We start from the raw sequence: 6,126 nt of genomic DNA, 5'->3' as shown, positions 1-6,126 counted from the left end.
CATTATGTCTCTCTGTGTCCTGGAGGACCATGGGCACCGCGTTGTTAGCCCAGAACTTTGGGAATCCCCCACCTCCCCATCATGATCTGAGTTGAGGTGCTTGTGTTGACTATACCCGGGGTGGGTGGGGAGCAGCAAGCTTTTGAACTGAGCCTATGTGTGGAGTGTGAAAGAAGTTTCCTTCATCCTCAAAGGCATGCAAAAGGGATCTCCCTTCGGTCATTTATTGTTGGTGTCCCAAGGAGCCTCTGGAAAATGTCAAGTGAGCGTTATAAAACTGGGGCTAGGGACAAGAGAAATGGCGTAGGAATTAAGAGCATTTGTTGCTCCTCCAGAGGACCCAGTTTTGGTTCCCAGCACCCACATAGTAGCTCACAACCATTTGTGACTCCAGTACTCTCTCTTGGTATCTGTGGACACTAGCAAGCAAATTACCCATACATACATACATACATACATACATACATACATAATAAATCTCTCTTAAAAAGGCAGAATCCTGGGAGATTTAGGGGATTTGTTAAGGAATGCCTGTGGGGGCTGCTGGTTTTAGAGTGAGAGGCCAGACACCGCCACTCCCTGCAGAGCTCAGAGAATTATTTCTTCATTTGGCTTTCTTCTGTCTTCTGTACCTCATAACCCAGCAGGGCTTCAAAAACATAGCTTAATGACTACCAAACTAAATTATCACCTTGGACCATCCTTTTTGTCCCCTCAAACTTTTAAGTTTCATCCTTTTTAACATAAGTAGAAGCTATCTAAATGGTGCAAAGTGAAAAGTGTGTTTTCTGTTACCCAAAGACTGTTAAGGATCCTCCCAGAAAGTGTCTTTTGATCTTCATCCAAATGAGAGTCTTTTTTTCTTTTTCTTCAGCTTTCCGTGGTTCTTTTTATGTAATGTATTGCGTATGGATCAGGCGCGCTCGCTTGGTCAAGCCACACAAGTAAGTGGATGCTGTTCTCCAGGGGATTGTGTTTGCAGTCCCAGGTAACAGGAAACCTCCTCAACCAACCTGAACAAAGGGTGGATGGAGGGTTTTGGCTTCTGAAACTGCAAAGTTCAGAGGCAGCGTGAGTTTTAAGGTTGGTGTGATCCAAGTGGTTCAGTGAGGTCAGCAGGATATGGTTTCCTTTTCACTGTCTGCCACAGTGTCTTCATCATCAGAGACTGCCTCTAGCCTCCGTGATGGGGCATCATGGTGGTGAGGTCAAGGAGGGAGGGTCATCCTGCCCCCATGTCGGCTCATCTTCATGCACATGATAGGGTGCTGGGAATGCTGCGAACTTACCTTTATCCTCCCGTGGTTTTGCTCTTATGGTGTTTGTTTGAACACACACACACACACACACACACACACACACACACACACACGGCCCTGCACTATGGGCTGGGGAAATGGTGCTGTGAGTAAAGGGGCTTTTTGGATAGGTGTGGAGGACCTGCATTTGCATGAGTGTCTGCCATCCCGCTGTCCCGACCAAGACGGGCAAGGTGTAGCCAGGAAAATCCCAGGCAGTTTGAGAGTCAGCTAGTCTGGCCTATTCAGTAGAAGAAGAACAAAGACCTTCTCTCAAGGTGGAAGGGGAGGACCAGCACCAGAGGTTGCGTCTGGCCTTCATACATGGTATGTGCCATGCCCAAATGCCCAGTCACACACAAGAATGTGCCCACGTTGTACCTGGACATACATACCCCACGGAGGGAACAAACAAAAGCTGCAGTACTTGTGTTCAGATCCCTTAAGAAGATTTAGATGTTTGATGGTTTATTCCCCTAAAGAGGATTCTCCAGGAAGGTGGGCCCATGTTAGTGCACTGTAGGGGCTGGTTGTAACAGGCCAGGCCATAGCTTACTGTTGGTGTGTGGATGAATGCCCCCAGCTCCCACAGTTCTTGTGATAATGGGAATGGTAGCCCTTTCCCTTGTGGTGATGTGTTTAACATTTAACACAGGGATGTTTACCTGAAGCTGCATCCCCACCAGCTTAGCCACCCATGCCACACAGAGTTCTGAGGTAAGCAGAAACGGTTAACGTCTCTCTTGCTTTAGGAATGAGTCTTTGCAGTTTGCTGGGAGCCTCAGTAGGACTTTGGAGCTCACGATCTGTTTGCTCTAAGAGTAGTGTGTGGGGTGGGACACACTCATTCTTACTGTAGTATATAGCTCCTGCCAGAAGCCTTCACAAGTAAAGAAGTTGCATCTGAATCTACAAAACTCTTCCCCCCACCCCACCCCCACCCGGGACGGGGGCGGGTGTTGGAGCCTAGGACTAATAAGACACCTAGAGGAGCTCAGAGTAGAAGAAAGAGCTGAAATGGTGAACTTGTGGTCAGCCTGCTGCAAGTATGTTCTGAAAACTGGGTCATGGTTGTATGGCTGAGAGACCCCATCTCCTTCCCCTCCTGGCAGGGAGACAGGCTCTGGGAAGTGTTGGGGTTTCCAGGAGGAGTTTGCACGCTCCTCACCTACAGTGGGAAAGTGTATCCTTCCCACCTCCCATGAATAACCAGGCTCCCTGTGAAACCAGAGCATGATGGCTTCTGTGTGCTTTCCTGGGTACCAGGAAAATCTGGAAAAACTTGGGAGTCAGGAAAAGTCGAGTCAGATGTACCAGTTGTTTTTCTGTTTTCCTAGAAGCAATGGGCATGTACAGCCTTTCTCCCCTGTGACCCCAGCTCAGCTTCATTGCTGGGCCTGCATCCTCCTCTTCCTCACCCTTCCTGACCAGCCCTGGCCTTGTGCCCTTGTAAAGATGCCGGGTAATAAGTTTATGCGTTTTCCCCTTAGGCCTAAACAGTCATCACCTCTCAGCAAGACGAATCATTGTGATGCTATCTCCTTTTAGATTTGTTTTTCTTTCAAAGTCAGCACAGCTGTGGGCCATATGGAAGCATTGGAGTGGCCTTTCACAGGGACCTAGCACCCGGTCCCTGGTCCCTGAAGGTGCATGAGGAAGCATGGACCCCTTTCTAGGACCATAGGAATCAACAGGTGATGGATTTTGTGTTTCATGGACTGAGGGGAGTCTGGGAGGATTTCCTGTGGGAAACGGTACTAGGAAAGGCCCAAGTTCCTGGTTTCATATCCAAGAGGCAATGGTCCTTATGCAATCTGTAAAGGACGTTTCTTTATAAGGGCTCATGAATATAGATAAGCACGTATGAAGCTTTTTTGACTTTTAGTTCATATGTTGTGGGAGGTGAAAAGGTTAACAACCAATTCTGAGGAGAAATCTCAATGAAGCGTCAATCCACAAGGAGAAAAGCGATGCCAGGAAGGGTGTTATACAAAAGGATCTGTTGAATCCCCTTTGGGTGTGTACATCTCTCCACAATAATAATAATCTATATTAGCTTTGCAGCACAGATGTAAAATATCTCAAAGTAAGAGCAGTCTAGACTCAGACTCCACTGTTAAGGCATGTCCTGAATGACACAGGTTTTCATTGGCGGCAACCAGAAACTTTGTTTATTCCAAATTTCTTTCTAGCTCTATCTGGCCAGATCAAGTGAGATTTAGATCACTTGGACGCCGAGAAGGAAGTGCTTTTCCCATAGTTGTCAAGCCAGCTGGTCTGCAAGTTACCCCCAGCTATTGGAATGCTTCACTCATGCCCATCAGGACACTTGAACATCCTTCTCCCTGACCCTCCTGTGCTGCTCCTGCAGTAGACTCTGCGTCACCCGTGTTGGAATCTCTTTTTGAACACAGCTGCATTTTGAGGTTTGTTTACCTTCTTTCTCTGTAGATGAGAAAACTTCCTGGCAGCTGCCAACACTTGAGGACTTTGGTAGAACAGTATAGAATCTGTAGTGAATGTTCAAAGGATCTCAGATGTAGGGGTTCCCAGCCCTGGCTGGTGAATCCTCTTCCTTCCCTGCAGCGCAAAGGCGTGCATTTTAAAGTATGTTTTTATTCTTTGATAGTTTTATACAATGTGCTTTGTCCATATCCTCCCCCACTCCTCCTGACTCCTCCCAGATCCCCTCCCCACTTTTTCTAACCCACAAAGTCCACTTTGTGCTGCTTGTGAGTGAGGGGTCACTCCAGTGGACGGTAATCTATCTAGCGGGAGCGAAACACTCAATGAAAGCTGACTCTGGAGGGAAGAAGCCATTAGCTGTGACTAGTGCTTCAGTAAGGGGCGGTGCTTATGAACTCCTCCCACCATGCTCGAGTGTTGATTGGCTGGATTTTTGTCCATCTTGGGTACAGGCAACTACAACTGCTTTGCGTTCACAATGCTCTATCATGTCCAAAAGACACCGTTTCTCTCCAGTCCTTCCTGATCTCTGGCTCTCAGTCTTTATGTCCCCCTCTTTTATGATTGTCTCTGAGTTTTGAGGGAGCAGATGGAGGAGGGCACCAACGCGAGTTTCATTTTATGTGAGAGAAAGCGGAACTTGTGGATGCCACGAAGCTGGGAGGTGTTATAGAAGTCATCCTGATTTACAGCCAGGATTTCCTTTCCCAGGACTGCTCTCCCTCCCCATTGGTGCTCATAGAACACAATCAGAGGTCAAAGGGCATCACCAGGCAATGCAAGGGAGGCGTTGGCACTGCATAAAGTCAGTGAAGGTCAGAAAGCGAGTGCCCTGTCCTTGGCGAAGCGGGAAGAAGTGCTATAATTTCAACCCTGGGAATTGAGACAGTGATTCTCACATGCGATCCCCATACCAGTAGCTTCCGTATCTCTCTGTAGCTTGTAAAACAAACAAAAACAGATTCAATGGTCCACCAGGTTTATGGAGTCAACTCTGGCGGAGCTCAGGTTTCAGGTAACCCACACAGTAGTTTGAAAGCTGTCATACATGAACTGAGGGAGAAGATTAATCACTAACCACCTCCAAAATCTGAGTGGATTTGGAAAAGGTTAGTTTACTTTTTACTGTTTTCTCAGGCCCTGGGGACTACTGGAGGATATAGGCTTGTGCTTGCTCTGCTTTGCCATCTATCAAAGGACCTGGGCTCCTTCTATATTGTGGCTCCACTTCCTACTTCTCCTTGTGGCTGGTTAGGAACAGAGTGAGGAGTTTAGAGGGGTCGGGCTCACCTATGCCATGCAGAACGTTCACCTTTGGGGGCTGGCTGAAGTTTGGCTGTGTGCACAAAAGGGAGTGGAAATAGGCAGACATTGGATGCGGATGGTCTGCGCTCAGTCCTGTGGTTCAAGGAAGTGAAGAAGTAGCTCTCCCAAGTCCCTTGGTAGGGAACCCGAGGCCTAAGCTGTTGGGGCAGGTTTATCTTAATGTAGCCTCTGATCCAGCCTGGAGGCCATGAGTAGCTGCCTCAGCCGTAGATCTGGGCTGTGGACTGTGTCCAGTTGGGACAGGTGGGTCACTGTCTGCAGAGGTGACTGTGAGACGTACAGCACAATCACAGCTACAAGAGCCTGGAAAGGTTATCCAGCAGAGGACAAGAGTCGGAAAAGGGACGGGGTGGGGAGGTGACCTAGCCCGGAAGGGTTAGACTGCCTGTAACTCTCAGCCGTTCTGAGGCAAGAGCACAGCTTGTCCCTTCCGGCCAGGAGAGCCTTTGTCCTCTGGGCTCTGAATTGTGAATGTGAATCTTTTGTAGCTAAAAGAGCAGTAGGCGTGACCAGAGTACTGCTTGTTCTTTATTGAGTGCCCAGGACACTGTGATGTGGTCTGTGGGATAGCCTGCTGGCTACCTGGGGCTGCCGACATCTCTCAGACTGCTGCTTCAGGGCCTCAGCTGAGTGGAAATGGGATGGACTAGTGGCTTCTGATGAGCAGGATTGGGGCTCCAGGAATGGTCTGTGGACTGTGGATGCAGGCCAGTGGTGGCCATTTCTACTAGGTGTCAGGTAGAAAGGTGACAGCCAGCTCAGTGGTACTTCTACATCGAGGACCCAGGGCTTTCTACTCCATGAGCTGGTGCAGGCATAAAGGATCACCTATGAGCAGACAATGCACTTTTTCCTCTAGAATGATCTTTCCCACTGTTTCTGGCTACCCGCAATGAGGCAAAGGAAAAGGAACTGAATTACTGCTTATCTTCGGTTGGGTGACTGAATTCCGGGTTCTAGGAGGATTTCCTGTGAGAAAGGGCACCAGGAAAGGGCCTCAGTTCCTGGTCTTTTATGTCATTTCCTGACCTTTATA

At 48.5% G+C, this 6,126-nt stretch overlaps 1 long non-coding RNA gene across 1 annotated transcript; it reads left to right on the top strand.

Moving 5' to 3' along the window:
- The first annotated feature begins 1,432 nt into the window (after positions 1-1,432).
- Positions 1,433-3,909, top strand: LOC148000413 (uncharacterized). The gene is made up of 2 exons (XR_015640235.1): positions 1,433-2,992; positions 3,491-3,909. It is a non-coding gene; the product is annotated as an uncharacterized LOC148000413 (long non-coding RNA).
- The last annotated feature ends 2,217 nt before the right edge of the window (positions 3,910-6,126 follow it).

Source organism: Rattus norvegicus, chromosome 16 (assembly GCF_021556685.1).
Source record: "Rattus norvegicus strain SHRSP/BbbUtx chromosome 16, alternate assembly SHRSP_T2T, whole genome shotgun sequence".
Classification (NCBI taxonomy): Eukaryota; Metazoa; Chordata; class Mammalia; order Rodentia; family Muridae; genus Rattus; species Rattus norvegicus.
Note: the sequence above shows the minus strand (reverse complement) of the source record. Positions and strands in the feature narration are given on the sequence as shown.